This window comes from Manihot esculenta, chromosome 10 (assembly GCF_001659605.2).
Source record: "Manihot esculenta cultivar AM560-2 chromosome 10, M.esculenta_v8, whole genome shotgun sequence".
Classification (NCBI taxonomy): Eukaryota; Viridiplantae; Streptophyta; class Magnoliopsida; order Malpighiales; family Euphorbiaceae; genus Manihot; species Manihot esculenta.
In genome coordinates, this window is record NC_035170.2 from 5,965,335 (window position 1) to 5,979,949 (window position 14,615).

General features: G+C 27.4%; 3 non-coding genes across 3 annotated transcripts; all 3 read right to left on the reverse strand.

Annotated features, from left to right (window-relative positions):
- Positions 1–6,046: 6,046 nt before the first annotated feature.
- Positions 6,047–6,120, reverse strand: TRNAI-AAU. The gene has a single exon. It is a non-coding gene; the product is annotated as a tRNA-Ile (tRNA).
- A 2,518-nt stretch (positions 6,121–8,638) lies between these two features.
- On the reverse strand, positions 8,639–8,712 carry TRNAI-AAU. Its single transcript has one exon. It is a non-coding gene; the product is annotated as a tRNA-Ile (tRNA).
- A 3,688-nt stretch (positions 8,713–12,400) lies between these two features.
- On the reverse strand, positions 12,401–12,474 carry TRNAI-AAU. Its single transcript has one exon. It is a non-coding gene; the product is annotated as a tRNA-Ile (tRNA).
- Positions 12,475–14,615: the final 2,141 nt, after the last annotated feature.

A 14,615-nucleotide genomic window follows, 5' to 3' on the forward strand; every position in this document is an offset into this window, starting at 1 on the left:
AGCTGCGGTGTTGTCAGAGTCAGCCAGAGGTGAGTGGAACTAAACTTAATCTTTTAAACTAAATGTTTTATCATGTTTCATGCATCATGATTATGCAATAGGATAATTGCATTAGTTTCACGAATATGCCGCATTGCATAAATTGTTGTTGTTGTGGGTGAATGTTGGATGACCCAATTAGTCCAAGACAGGAAGACCAGGCCCCATGCTACAGGCCTGGCACAGAGTAAGGTACGGTTATGGGACTCGAAGACCAGGAGCCCAGAGGAGGCCCTGGGAAAATGGTAAGTAATGTATGTTCTGACAGGAAAGACCAGGACCCCATTCTACAGGCCTGGCACAGAGTTAACTTGGACTAATTGGTGACGAGTTCACCCAACCCTTATGTGAATTGTTTGTGTTATGATGCATTCCATTTGAGCATAGTGTTAATGTGTTTTACTAGCTCTACTCACTGGGCTTTTAGCTCACCCCTCTCCCCTTTTCCCCCAGGCTTACAGGTACAGGATATAGTGCGGGAGTCCGGATAGAGTAAAGAAGCCATGCTTATGTAATAGCTAGCAATGGACATGATCAAATTGTAATGTAAAAGTACAGTATAGTTATGTAATGAGATTTATGGATGTTAGTATGTGCTTGACCATAGATTGTTGTATCCCTTTTATACATGATCTTAGAGATTTTGTTGATGTTTATGTAAACCAGCTCAACAGATGTATGTTACCCATTGAGGGCACAGATGAGATCCCACAGAGGGATCAAAGTTATGTTAATGTTATGCACAGGTTGAGTTTGGTTGATGTTCAAAGGAAAGAAAAGTTTTAAATTTTTATGCATATTGTTGATCATGTATGGGATTATGCAGGTTTACAGGTTTTATGTCAGGTTTGCTACGGGTCCCGGCGGCCTTAAGTCGACCTGGATCCTAGCGCCGGTAGCGGTCCGATTTTCGGGTCGTTACAAGGGTGAGGGTGGATAAGCTGGGTACTGTGTGTAAGGTGGATAGAAAGGTGGATAAGGCATGTAGGTAGGGTAGGGGTTAAAGCTGGAGTAATCCGATGTGCCTCCCATCGGATACCCTGAACCCTGTGGGAAGGGTGGATAGTGGGGTGGAAAACCATACCCCGAGGCCTGAACGCCTCCTTAAGACTCCCCTGTCCCTTCTTCCTCCATGCTCACATCCAGGTTCCCATCCCTCCTCTGATCCTCTTCCATAACCTCCCTCACATCTGAAGAACCTCCTCCTCTATCTGTCCCCCTTCTGCTAGCATCAAAAGACCTTCTAGGGTCCCTTGACACTCTTTCTCTGTTGGCTCTACAAGACATTGCCCTAGGCAATGTAGGAGGACGGGCGCTCGTGCCCTCATCCTCAGGTGGCACTCCAGTCAATCTTGCCGATCGACAGGTTCCTCTCATCCTGTTTTCTGGAAAACAGTACACAACATACAACATCAGCATCATATGGTTCATGTGGGCACACATGAACCCTCATCACATATACATCGTTCATATCATAGCATCAATGCACATGTATATAATCATGACATTTCACATCATCATACAAGACAGGACTCCACATCCTATCCTAGTGGACATGATCTTTCCTATTGTGCTTGACCTTCTATAACATCTATGAGCCCGACACTCTAGGTCCGATCCTATGAACCTAGGACTCTGATACCATTCTGTAACGACCCGAAAATCGGACCGCTACCGGCGCTAGGATCCGGGTCGACTTAAGGCCGCCGGGACCCGTAGCAAGCCAAACATACATCCTGAAAACCTGTTTAATCCCATACATGATCAAGAAAATACATAAAAATTTAAAACTTTTCTTTCATACATCCAACTCAACCTGAACATACTCATAATCATAATCATGATCCCCCTGTGGGATCTCATCAATGCCCCAATGGGCGATACGTCATAAGATGAGTTGGCTTTCATAAACATAATAAAACATTTTTGATCATGTAATAAAAGGGATACCTCATACACAATGTCAAGCACAAACTCTACTCCTCAATATCATTACATGACTGAAACTGTACTCTTACACATCATTAATACAATTATCATGTCCACACTATCTATTACATACTTCAGACTTTATTACTCTTGTAAACCTCCTGGTCTACCCTGTACCTGCAATCCTGGGAAAAAGGGGAGAGGGATGAGCTACTAGAGCCCAGTGAGCAGAATAATAAAACACTTAAAACATATGATAACATGAAATGCATCACATCACAGCTAATCACATCAAGGATGAACTTGTCACCAATAGCCCTCTACATGGTCCAACTGTGCCAGATCGTAGAATGGGTCCTGGTCTTTCCCTTACATATCATAACATAACAGTGTCCAACTGTGCCAGAACGTAGAATGGGTCCTGGTCTTTCCCTTACATAGTGCCAGCGAACGTAGAATGGGTCCCACTGGTCTTACTTTCCGTACTGTACATATCATATCGTCATATCATAGATCGAGGGCTATGGATCATTCAACATTCATCCACATCAACATCAAAATGTGCAATGCAACATATTCGTGAATTCTAATGCAAGCAACCTAATTCATCACATGGCATTCATGATGCATGAACAATGCTCAAAACTATACGATCAATTTGCTTTAAAAACATAAAGGTTTATTCCACTCACCTCTGGATAGCTCTGACCAGACACTGGGCAACAGACTCACTGCTGGGGTCCTCGGTTCCTCGGGTTCGAACCTACACAGGTGGACTCAAATGAGGGACCAAACATACATGAACATAACTCTAAACTATCCCCCAGAAACCCCCTAAAACATCATAGAATAATCATAGAAAAACATGCAAGAAAGGGCTGGACAGGGCACTTTCGGCAGCAGGTTCGGCGGCCGAAAGTCCCTCCAGAGCCGAAAGTCAGGCAGGTTCGGCGGCACCTTCGGCGGCCGAAACTCCCAGACAGAGACGAAACTCATGCATGTTCGGCGGCCGAAACTCCCAGACAGAGACGAAAGTCTCCTTTCGGGGGCAACTTCGGCAGCCGAAAGGCCTGCCTCCCCAGCCATGTTCGGCGGCCGAAAGTTCCTTCGGCTGCCGAACCTGGTTTCTGCCAAAGGGCAGAAACTTGGCTCCCTTATGCATTTGTGCCTCCAAAACTAACCAATCATGCATAAACCTGTTCTACAACATTCCCAAGCATTCACAAGCAAACATACAAGCTCCTAGGGGCATCAAACCATCAAAAACCCCAACTACAACACACAAGCAACTCACATTGCTCAAAAACACATATAAAACCCATAAACCTAACTATGAGCTAAACATGCATTTTACCCATAGATCTTGTATAAAACTTACTTTAAACATAAAATGAGATTAAGATCGGCTCTTACCTCTAGTAGATCGAGGGAGAGGCGTCCTAAACTCGGAGATGGGAGGTTTTGAGTTCTTGAACCTCAAAGCTCCAAAACTTTGCTCAAAGCTCAAATCTTCAAAACGAAGTTAAAACAAGTGAAAAACTTGAAAGATCTAGAAGAAAAACATCAAAGATCGGTGAGGGGCGGCGGAAAGCTCACCTTGGTCGAAAATGGGAAAAAGCTCGCCCGTTTTCGGCTAAGGGACCCTTTTATAGTGGCTGGCCAGGCCACGTTCGGGGGCCGAACGTGCCTCCGCATGCATGCCATGTTCGGCGGCCGAACTTGAGGTTCGGCGGCCGAACCTGGACTTTCCTCACTTATGCTTTCGGGGGCCTAAAGGCGCTCCCGAAGGCATGCATGTTCGGCGGCCGAACTTGAAATTCGGCGGCCGAACCTGAGTTTTCCTTCAAGGTTGTTTTCGTGCAAAAACTCATTTCCACTTTACTTAAAACCATGAAATACCTTAAAACATTTTATGAAAACATGATTCTACCCTACTAGAGGCTTCCGACATCCGAGATTCCACCAGTCGGTAGGAATTCCGATACCGGAGTCTAGCCGGGTATTACAAATTATGCATTGTAAAGTTTGCATATTTATCAAATAAATCATACATTTAATAATAAAACAGCCAAATATAATGCCACATAATAAAAAAACCACATTCCCTTAAATGTGCTTTTAAATTTGAATAAAATTTATGCAAATTTTTTAATTTTAAAACAAATTATTAAAATTAGAATATTTGAATAAAATTTATAAAATATGTAAATATTTGACTTTTTAATATTAATTATCTTTTATTTATGTGTCTAATAGGATTTCACGTTTAATAATAAAAAACGTTATATATAGTGCCACGTTATTAAAAGCACACTCCTTTAATCCTAATTTCAAATTAGGGTAAACAAAACATTTCAAATTTGGACTAAATTATCAAAATTAAAATGTTTAGATAAAATCGTTAAAACTTGTAAATATTTAGCTTTTTAAAATCAATTGGCCTAAACTTTTTGTTAGAAATGAGCCTTCTTGTTGTATTAGGATACTTCTAAGATATATGGCTCTCCTCACCTCATCTACAATAGGTTATAGTCCCAAACCTACACTATCACTTTCTATACCTTAAACATCATAGATATCTAAACTAGAATTAAATATATTGCTTATGCTTATACCAAAATTTAATATGTTCCAAACCTTGTACTTTTTTTATTTCAATGAAGGTTTTCCTCACTTGTCCTTAGCTTTTGATGACGCATTAGCGAAAGATAAGAAGCTAAAATTTTCGGTGTCCATAGCTTTAGGAATAATAGACTACCTTGATTGTGAAGCCTATCGTCTCACTATCCATTCAATTATGATACTAGCTTGCATCTTTCTTTTAACATCAATGATAGTGTGGAAGTTTTCTCTTTTAATGGCTAAAAGGAGGAAGCCCTCTATCAAGAGTGTAGTCTCGTGTTATATCCTTTTGCTTTCCTATGCTCACTATTAAGGACTTGTCAATGTACTTACAACACATCAACACTCATATATTTTATCTATATCAATTGTTCAAATTTAATCACTTTTAGCTTTTTAGAACTATTAGAAAACGCCAATCTTGGATATTCAATCACAAATTAATCCTAAGAGAGATTATTCAACATTGACTCATTGTAATTCTTAGATCACTCGTTATTCTTTTTAAGTCATGTAATGCCAAAAGATTGAATTGGTATGAATCTTAAAAAAGTAGAAGTAATAGCTTATTGGTATAAACATATATTAATGAAAAAGATATGGAGTTTCTTGGTTTGGCAAGATTCTATAAAAGGTCTGTTAAGGTATTCTCAAAGATAATAGCTCTTATGACTAGATTGACGAAGAGAAATTAAAAGTTTGTGTGGTTTAAAGAGTGAAAAGAGCTTACATGAACTAAAAAAGATAAGGTTAATTATAGCCTTAGTATTAACTTTTCCTTCGATTAATGTGAATTTTATCGAATTTTGTGATGCATCCCACACAAATGTTAGTGTTCATATAGAATGATATAATAATAGCTTATGATTTCAAACAATTAAATAAGCATAAGTTGGATTATCTCGCACATGATCTGCACATTAGTGATCTTTGCATTTTAGATTTATAGACACTACTTTTGTCGGGTAAAATATGAAATTTTTACGGATCATAAGAGTCTATAATGCATTTTGAGCTGTAGAGTAGATTTAAGAATATGAAAATTTTTACTTTGAATGAGTGTTTTTAACATATTTTTGATATATGTTGTGTTTTAATGTGTTTTTAAATTCTTTTTATATATTGTTTGAGAAACAATTACATTTTTAAGCTTTCTTGAGATTATGTGAATTTTATTTTTTTGGTTTGAACAATGTATACAGTTTGGTATGTAAAATTGATGTCAGTGATAAAAAAAATTTTAACTTTTCATATCAAAATTAAATTATGTCTAATGATAATTTTTATTTTGATCTATTGATATATTATTTTTAATTTGAAAGGTCTTATTCAATTAAAATAATAAAAAACTTATAGTCCTATTCAGTTAAATTTTATTCGTTGAATGAGATGCATACTAAAATTCTGAATTGTTTGCAATGGATGAAAATGAATTTGTTTGATGGCGAAAATTCAATGGCCCATGCAGGTCTCGAACCTGCGACCTTCGCGTTATTAGCACGACGCTCTAACCAACTGAGCTAATAGGCCGATTGATATCTACATCAATATATGCATATGTATAATAATTCAAGAATCACTATTTATAATTAAAAAAATTCACTTTTAAATGATTTCCATTTACTAATTCTCTTATTTAAAATCAAAGAATTTATTTTTTTTTATTTAACAGCACGTCTTTTTTTTTTTTCAATTATATTGTTTTTCCTTCTCAATAATTAAATAATTTTGGAACCTAACTTTAAATTAAATTTAACATATTTTAATTTTTATTAACACATATTAACATAACAAATTGATATTTTTTAATTAATTTCAATAGTATTAAAAAATTTAAATTATTTACATGATCTTCAATATTGAAAATATAATATTAACCATAAGTATTAATGAACTTGAATTATCTTATCATATATATAAGTTTTAAGAATTAAAAAATAAATAAATATTGCAAAATTATTTAATATTATTTTTTCTTTTAATATTTGCTAATAAAAATTTAAAATATGTGAAATTTAATTTTATTTTCGAAGCCATAAAATTTAATTTTCATAATTATTTAATTATTGGGGGAAAATAATATAAGTGATAAAAGAGTACATGGTTAAATTTAATAATGAAAAATAAGGATATGATTAAAATAAAAATAATTATTTTGAATAACTAATTTATTAATTAAATAAAATTTCAAAAACCATTTGTAATTTTAATTTAGTTAAATAAAATAATGATTAATCTTAAAGTTGTAACTTTATTGTCTAAGAAAAAAAAAATCACTACAGAAATGTGATTATTCATAAATATTTAGCTTTCATGACCCAATAGGTCATTATTTAAGGTTAATTAGTCTTAAAAAGCCAATTTTTTTAAAAAATTTTTGCGTTTTTATTTTGATAAATTAATTAAAGTCGAACATTTTATTCTAATTTGAAATTCTAATTAAGGGAATGTATCATTGTTAATGTGGGATCTCATTTTTACACATAAAAAATCATAGTTACTTAACCATAGGACATGTAATATTTTTATTTTTCATTAAAAAAAACCCTAAATTAAAACATTCTAATATAATTTCAAATCAATTTTTGCACTAAATTCTCTTCATATCTCCATCTCATTTGCTTTATTCTCTAAATATATAGCGTGACTTCTTTGTAGCTACTGTATTTTTTTTAATGGATAGATTTAGAGGTGAGCAGTATTCGGTTCAAATTGAAAAAACCGATCGAGCCGAATCGATTTGAAAATTTAATTCGGTTTTTTATACATTTTGGTTCGGTTCAGTTTTTAATTTCAGAAATTTCTGATATTTCGGTTCGGTTTGGTTTTGATCAGAAAAAACCGAAAAAACCGAACCGAACCGATTAGTGATAATAATATGTTTTTTTAATAATATAGAAAAATTAAATCATACTAAAATTAAAATATTTTAATTAAATTTTAAAATATTAAAAATAAAGTGTAAAAAATAAAAAATTATTAAAAATCAAAACCGATCAAACCAAATCGAACCGAATCAGACCGGTTCGGTTCGATTCAGTTTCTGACCAAAATCTGTTCGGTTCGATTTTCATAAACACTAAAATTTCGATTTTTGATTTATTCGATTCGATTCGATTCGATTTTGAACCGAACCGACTGAATGCTCACCCCTAGATAGACCATAACGAAATAACTGTATTGATGACTTTTTTTACTAAAAATAATCCAATAAGACATATACAAAAGAGTTTATTTCAATGCGCGATTAAATGCCATTATTTTAAAGTTGCTATCTCTTTTCTTTATTTTTCTTCTATGCTTTCAGAATGATTTTATGACACTATAAAAACACTAACTATTAAATTTGACAATAAAAAGAATAATTTACTGATTGCACTAAGCTTCAAAACCCATATATAATTAATCATTTTAATAATGTAAGTATATGCATCCTAAGAGTATATAACTAATTTATACCATGATGGCATGTTATGGTGTCACCTATAACATCTACACAGAGGATAAATTACTATTAAAATTAACTCCTAGTATTTGTTTTTAAAACCTAATAAAATATTTTTATATTTTATAAAATTAAATTCTTTAATAATATTAATCAACTTATTTTATCTTTTAATATTTATTTTACAAAAAATAAGTCATGTATTTTTTTAAATATTATAATTTTAACTATGTATATTATTTATTTTTTTTAATTAAAGGAAAAATAAATCTGACTGAGTTTTTAAATTTAATTAAGAGCATGACTAAAAAGTTTTATTTATAAAATATATTTACTTTTTAATATGAGTTTTTAGAAAAATAAAGGACAAATAATTAAGTTTAATAAAAGGAAGAAACAATCAAATAAATTAAGAACAAGTGGTATGCAAAATCTTAATGGCTATTAGATGTCCACATCGCCAATTCCAAAACATATGTGCTTAATTGATTCAAATATTCAATTTCCTCCAAACTCATATCTCCAAAAAAAAAAAAAAAATTCATCCAAAACAAGGGTGAAATTTTTATTCTGAATTTAACCATCCACAATTACAAAAATTTATGGCCCATGCAGGTCTCGAACCTGCGACCTTCGCGTTATTAGCACGACGCTCTAACCAGCTGAGCTAATAGGCCGCGTTATTAGCACAACGCTCAACGGCTCTTTCACTGATGAGGCTTATTTATTTGGAGAACAGCTAATTTCAACCAACTGCCGTTGCACCGTATAAAGCAAATATAATAATTTTAAAAATATAAATAAAATAGACTAAATTTTATTCACAATCACTCAATGTTTAGTATATTTTTAATTTATCATTCAATTTTAATTTATTTTTTATTAAATTCACTCTTACCTATAATTACAAGTTTTAAATTAATATAAATTAAAAAAAACATTTTTCTTTTAATATAAATTAAAAAAACATTTTTCTTTCTCCTATAATTTATCTTTTACTTTTTTTTCTTACAAATTACAATAACAAAAATACAGATTTTCTCTCTTTCCTTCTTATTTTATTTTACAATATATAAAAAATAAAAAAAAACTTACCATTACCTAGAATTTATTACACTTACTGAAATAAAAAAATTAAACAATAATCAGAATAATTTATTTTTTTATTTTGAAATTACTATTCTTTATGTATTAATAACATGAAACAACTAATTTTATATTTTACTGCAGAATTGAACCGAATTTAATTTTTACAGCCAATACTCGATAAAGACTATCATAATTTTTTAGAAAGATAATTTTGAGACGAACGACTTTTAGAAGTGTGATGAGAGGCACAGATCTATCATAAAATTCAATATAAAAATTCTATCATTTATGAGTCAATTTTTTACGAATTAAAAATTCATAATTTTACGAATTAAAATTTTTTTCTATTATAAATAATCTCGTTTGACTATTATAAAATCACTTTTCAATATTTAAAGAATTTTAATAAAATTTTTTATTTTTTAATCTATTTTTTTCTTATATTGTATCAGTCAAACAATATTGATTAAAACTATTGATGGAATCTAAATATTCTTTTATCAATTAATTAAAAAAAATAATTAAAAATAACATTTTATTTCCGATAAACATTACTTACAGTATATATATATATATATATATATGAGAGCCAAGCCTTAAAAAATAAAAATGACTTTATAATAATTTGTCACATATGTATGAAGAAGTGACATGTGACAATTTCTATTTTTATTCTACTTATTATAATTTATGAATATTTTTAAATTTTAAATATTAAAATCTCATTTCATGCAAAATATAATCATAATTATCTAAATTTATTTTACTATAAATATGTATAGAATTATATACATAACTATTTAAAATTTGTTCATTAACATTTAAAATAAAATCATAATTATCAAAAAAATTTATTACTAACAAAATTTTATATTATAATTTTAAATATAAAAGTAATAAATTATATTTAAAATAAATTGATAAATAGTTTGCACTATGCATGGGCAAATAACTTTTTTTATTTGTAATTTAATATTAAAAACATTTTAAAATTTTTAATACTAAAATTTTATCTTATACAGAATATAATAATAGTTAGCTAAAATTCCTTTTAATGTATAAAATTATATAAAAATTATTTTTTTATATTTGAAATAAAATTATAACTAATTAATAATTTTATTATTAAATTTTTTGGTGTGAATTTAAAAATAAAATGTAAATATTAAATTAAATTATTTATGTAAAAAAAATAAATTATTAAAATAAAATTATAAGTAACCAACCATTTGTGCTGGTAGATATATAGAGTAGAGAAGTATAATAAAAGTGTTGAGAGAATAAAATTGGAAGATGGGAGATAAGAAAGAGAAAAAATATATATTTTTTTTAAAAAATTTTTTTAATCTAAAAATTTACAGTAAATAACAGATAAATAAGAGTTTAATGAAAATAAAATTAAATTTTGAAGAGTTTTAAGAAAAAAAAATAAAGGTAAACGATCAAATTAAGAAAAAATTAAATTTGAGTGATTTTAGGTAAAAATTATTATTTTTATTTAAAAAATTTAAATTTAATCTTTGAAATTTTAATTTCGTTACTTAATTATTTATAAGATAAATTATTCATTAATTATTTTTATTGAACATTTGAAATTATAAAAAATATGATAATTAAATATAATAAAAAATATTAAATTAATTAAATATATTATTAATTATACTTTAAATTTATTAATTATATTTTAATTTTTTATGAATTGACAAATTTTTTGTAAAAATCTAAAGCACAATTAACATTACTATTTAATATAAATTAAAAAAATAATTTTAATAGTTCACCGTTATATTTTAAATTTTAAAAATTTTAAATATATATCAAAACATTAAAATCACATAATTTTTTTAACATATAATAGTTTAAATAACTCATATTAAAAAATTTTAAAAATTCATATTCAATATTTAATAGTGATTAATTAATTTAATTTATAAAATTTTATATATGTGATATTCTTTTTATTTTTTTAATTAAAATTAAATTTTACTTTAAAAACTTTATACATATAAATAAATATTTTTTATGGATTAAGTAAAATTAAAGTTATTATTGAAAAAATAAAATTGAACTCCTAACTTAATGTATAGACATGTGAATTATTTAGATAATATTGGTGCCATAATTCATTATTTTATTATTTTATTATGGAAAAACTCACTAATTCATTCATCAATTTTAAAAAATACGTTTAAAAAAGTCTATTAATTAGTCTCATCGCTAATAATTATAACATGTAAGAGAGCAATTTATAAAATATAAGGTATGTTTATAAATAATTATAACATGTAGGGAGCAATTTGTAAAATTGTAGGAATTATTTGTAAATAATTAAAATATGTATAAAATATAAGGTTTATTTTTAAATAATTATAAAATTTAGAGAACAATTTGTAAAATTATATATATTATTTATGAGTAATCAAAATATGTAGAAATTAATTTGTAAACTATAAGGATTAATTTGTAAAATATATAGTCTTGTTAATAAATAACTATAATATGCATGGATTAATTTGTAAAATTATAGGCATTATTTATAAATAACTAAAATATTTAGGATGTAAAATATAATGATTTATTTGTAAATAAATATATTATTTATGATTAACTTGTAAAATTGTATGTACTTGTAAATAGTTAAAATATTTAAGGAAAATTTTTAATAAGTATTTATTTATAAATAAATATAAAATTTATTATAACTTGTAAAATTATAGTTGCTTATTTATAAATAGTTAAAATATTTACAAATAAATTTATAATAATGTTAATTAAAGGATATTTTTATCATTTTGGCAAGTTAATTGTAATTTTAATGGCAAAGATTAATTTACAAGTTTTTTCAATATTAAGGACTAATAGTAAAACTTTAAAAATATAAAAATTATACCTTACATTTCATCAAAATACAGCAAATAAATTGAAGCTTATCTAAATGTTTTTATATTTTAAAAAAATAAATTCTTTTACATTTTTATTTAAAAAATATCAGTCAATTTATTTTTAGCATTTAATATTTTTATTTATATATATAATCATGTAATTTTAATTATTCAAACTTTTTGGATCTGAACTTTTAACTTTCATATTATTTATTTTCTTTAATTGAGGGATAGAATAAATTTCCTTTAATAAAAATATAAAAGAATGACTAAAAAACTTACTTTATAAACACATGAATTAATTCATTTCAAAAAAAAAAAAATAAACACATGAATTAATTAAAAACAGGAAGAAATAACCAAATAATAAAAATCCACTATTTGAAAAAAGTATTGGCCCATGCAGGTCTCGAACCTGCGACCTTCGCGTTATTAGCACGACGCTCTAACCAACTGAGCTAATAGGCCACTTGTTATAATCTCTCACACAACATAAGAGGAAGTTTACATTGTTCTTTTTCCTTAATTTATTTTAAAAAAATTACAACTTGAGCCTATGATAATGAAAAACTCTCTATTTTGAAAATTATATTAAAATATTATTAATATTTTAAAAAGTATATTAATTAGTATATTTATTAAATTTAACCATTAAATATTATAAAAAAATTTAAAATATTTTTCATATAAAAGCAATAATTAGTGGATATTTATATAAAATTAAGTGATAAATTAATAAATTTTTTCATATTAAAAAATTAAATAGCAATTAAAATTAATAAGTATATTCTTTAAAATTTTAAAAATATTTTAATACATTTTTAAAATTAAAAAATTAATTAATGAGTTACTCATACTATAAAATTAAATAATAGCTATCTCATTTAGTTTCCGGCGGTATAATTTTTTCTTTAGACAAATTACTATTGAATTTTTAAATTTTTAAATAATTAATTAGTACGTACCTATTCTAAATCACTTAATTAAAAAAATTTTATATTTTATAAAATTAATTATTTAATTTTTTATTAAAAAATTATTATTTATACTGTTTGATTTTTATAATTTTAATTTTATATATTATTTAATTTTTATAACAGACTAATTAAGTTGACTAACGATTTTTATTATGAAAAAAAAATTAAAGAGTTTATTTTGAAAAAATATATATACATTTTAATTAAAAAATTTTAAAATATGAATGAATCAATAAATTTTATAATAATTTCTCCCTATCATTTTTATTGATAGCCAATAGGTGTCGCTTAAAATGTCCACACGATCTCATTTCAATTATTGTTTTAATTTTTTTTATTCCACTTATTTGTCATTTAAAAATTAAGGAAGGTTTTTTTTTCTTATCTTTAATTATTTTTATTTTAATATATTTATCTTTTTTTCCAGTTATTAATGTTTATCTCTCAAAGGTATTAAAATGTATTTTTAGCTGTTATTTTTTTATGTGAAAATAAGGATATCCGGTCTTTTTTTAAAAAAAAATTTAATGTTTGGGCACATGGAGGGAGATTGGTCTCAACTATTATTATAATTTTGCAATTAAAGAAAATAATTTATATTTAGAAAATATTTTTTATGAAAGTAAAAAATATTTTTAATGAATTAATTTATTTTTTATATTTAATTTTAATTTAAAAAATAAATTTTATTGATAAATTTGTATATAGAGATCTTAATAAAAATTTTAATATTTGGAAATGACTTTTTTTTTTTGAAAAGAGAAAGTTATTTTCTTTAAAATGACTTATTTTTTTCTTTGATTAAGAAAATATTTTTCCTTAATTAAATTTTCTGAGTGTTCCAAATGTTAGAAAATATTGTGAAATATAAAATTTTGTAATTGATAACTATTCATAAAAGCAATCTTCCTTTATTTGAAAGTATATATGGTGTTCTTTTTAATGGTATTAAGCAGGCTTCCTTCGATTGATGTTTTATCATCCTCGTAGATGATTTAAAAGGCTATAAATATGTTTATAATTGTATTTAAAGGTAAAATACAAATTGACTCATTCAAGTGGTTGAAGAGTCAGAAAAATAAATTTATGTAAATAAGGACTAAATACAACAGGTTTGACTAGACTAAGATCCCTATAAAAAAGGGAAGCTAACAACAGATGACCCACAACTAAATATTGTGCTTATCACCCCCTCTTCGCATACTGATGGAGGAACAACCTTCAGTTTGAATTTCAGATCAAGAAATCGGGCTTAGACAAAGGCTTGGTTAGGATATCTGCTAGTTGGTCTGTTGTGGAGATGTAAGAGACATGAAGGTTTTTCTTGTGAACCTAATTTCAAACGAAATGGAAGTCCAGTTCTAGATGTTTTGATCTAGCATGAAATAGTGGATTGGCTACAAGGTATGTAGCCGAAATATTATCACACCAACTACGTCGAACAGATGAAACTGATTACTTGAGTTCTTGAAGAAGTCCCTGTAACCAATAAATTTCAGATGTTGCTGTTGCCAAAGCACGATATTTCGAATCGGTACTGGAGCGAGCAAAAATTTGCTATTTTTTAGAACACCAAGAAATTAAATTGACACCGTGAAAAACAACATAGGCGAAGTACTTTTACGATCAATT